The sequence below is a fragment of the Mixophyes fleayi genome, unplaced genomic scaffold (genome assembly GCF_038048845.1).
Source record: "Mixophyes fleayi isolate aMixFle1 unplaced genomic scaffold, aMixFle1.hap1 Scaffold_126, whole genome shotgun sequence".
NCBI classification, from domain to species: domain Eukaryota; kingdom Metazoa; phylum Chordata; class Amphibia; order Anura; family Limnodynastidae; genus Mixophyes; species Mixophyes fleayi.
Genome location: NW_027445924.1, coordinates 52501 through 55000, shown reverse-complemented (window position 1 = coordinate 55000; position 2500 = coordinate 52501).

The window sequence follows — 2500 nt, the reverse complement described above, 5'->3', positions numbered from 1 at the left end:
GCTTGGTCAGGGGTGGAAAGCGATATCCAGAATTGGCCACCGGGGGGCGCTCGCTCCCTACCAGCCTGCCCGGCCTGCTGGGACCCCTAACGGCGGGTTCCCCGGTGGTCGGGGAGGTCCCTGGGCCTTTTTCCCAGGTTTGGCCCCCGGGGGCCCCTAGCTCCGGAGGTCCCCCGGCCTGCGGGGACCCTCACGGCGGGTTCCCCGGTGGTCGGGGAGGTCCCTGGGCCTTTTTCCCAGGTTTGGCCCCCGGGGGCCCCTAGCTCCGGAGGTCCCCCGGCCTGCGGGGACCCTCACGGCGGGTTCCCCGGTGGTCGGGGAGGTCCCTGGGCCTTTTTCCCAGGTTTGGCCCCCGGGGGCCCCTGGCTCCGGAGGTCCCCCGGCCTGCGGGGACCCTCACGGCGGGTTCCCCGGTGGTCGGGGAGGTCCCTGGGCCTTTTTCCCAGGTTTGGCCCCCGGGGGCCCCTGGCTCCGGAGGTCCCCCGGCCTGCGGGGACCCTCACGGCGGGTTCCCCGGTGGTCGGGGAGGTCCCTGGGCCTTTTTCCCAGGTTTGGCCCCCGGGGGCCCCTAGCTCCGGAGGTCCCCCGGCCTGCGGGGACCCTCACGGCGGGTTCCCCGGTGGTCGGGGAGGTCCCTGGGCCTTTTTCCCAGGTTTGGCCCCCGGGGGCCCCTAGCTCCGGAGGTCCCCCGGCCTGCGGGGACCCTCACGGCGGGTTCCCCGGTGGTCGGGGAGGTCCCTGGGCCTTTTTCCCAAGTTTGGCCCCCGGGGCCCCTGGCTCCGGGGGTCCCCCGGCCTGCGGGGACCCTCCCGGCGGGTTCCCCGGTGGTCGGGGAGGTCCCTGGGCCTTTTTCCCAAATTTGGCCCCCGGGGCCCCTGGCTCCGGGGGTCCCCCGGCCTGCGGGGACCCTCCCGGCGGGTTCCCCGGTGGTCGGGGAGGTCCCTGGGCCTTTTTCCCAGATTTGGCCCCCGGGGCCCCTGGCTCCGGGGGTCCCCCGGCCGGCGGGGGGCCTCCCGGCGGGTTCCCCTGTGCTCGGGGTGGTCCCTGGGCCTGTTTCCCAGATTCGGCCCCCGGGGGGCGCTCACTGCCTGCGGTCCTGCCCGGCTTGTGCCCCTTGGTCTTTGAGTCTTTGGGGCATCACCCCTGCAAGGCATTTGGGTTGAATTGCCTAAGACTCCCCCCCGGCCAGCCCAACCGGAGAGAGAGAGGAATCGCTCGCCGCTCAGAGTCCTGCTCGGAGAATCCCAAAGCGGGTCTTATTGAGTTTGCCCCGTGCGCCAGTTAGGGGGGCCTGGTTCGGAACGCGGCCGGCCTTCTGGAACCCCGGGTCGGCCACGGCGGCCGAATCCAACCTCATCGGGCCTTCCGCCCTGGATCCCCCGGCCCGGGGGCAGCCAGACGCGGAAGTACAAACCGACAGCTTGGCCGGGAGTGAGAAAAACTGCTGCGAGTGCCTGGGAGAAGGTGCCTCTGCGCGGCTGGCTCCGTCGCGGACTCGGGGAGAAGCCTGCCGCTGCAGCTGCAACTCACCCTCACCCTAACCCTAACCCTAACCCTAAGTCCGACGTGCAAGTACAAACCGGCAGCTTGGCAGCGGGTGGAAAACGACAGCTTTTCCCTAACCCTAACCCTAACCCTCACCACTTCGGCCAGGGTTCCCTAACCCCGACCCTAACCCTAACCCTAACCCTAAACCCTAACCCTAACCCTAACCCTAACCCTAAACCCTAACCCTAACCCTAAACCCTAACCCTAACCCTAACCCTAACCCTAACCCTAACCCTCACCACTTCGGCCAGGGTTCCCTAACCCTAACCGCAACCCTGGATCCCCCGGGCCCGGGGGCTTCCGACGTGGAAGTACAAACCGGCAGCTTGGCAGCGGGTGGAAAACGACAGCTTTTCCCTAACCCTAACCCTAACCCTAACCCTAACCCTAACCCTAACCATGGATCCCCCGGCCCGGGGGCTTCCGACGTGGTAGTACAAACCGGCAGCTTGGCAGCGGGTGGAAAACGACAGCTTTTCCCTAACCCTAACCCTAACCCTAACCCTAACCCTAACCCTAACCCTAACCCTAACCCTCACCACTTCGGCCAGGGCTGCCTAACCCTAACCCTAACCCTCACCACTTCGGCCAGGGCTGCCTAACCCCAACCCTAACCCTGGATCCCCCGGGCCCGGGGGCTTCCGACGTGGAAGTACAAACCGGCAGCTTGGCAGCGGGTGGAAAACGACAGCTTTTCCCTAACCCTAACCCTAACCCTAACCCTAACCCTAACCCTAACCCTAACCCTAACCCTCACCACTTCGGCCAGGGCTGCCTAACCCTAACCCTAACCCTCACCACTTCGGCCAGGGCTGCCTAACCCCAACCCTAACCCTGGATCCCCCGGGCCCGGGGGCTTCCGACGTGGAAGTACAAACCGGCAGCTTGGCAGCGGGTGGAAAACGACAGCTTTTCCCTAACCCTAACCCTAACCCTAACCCTAACCCTAACC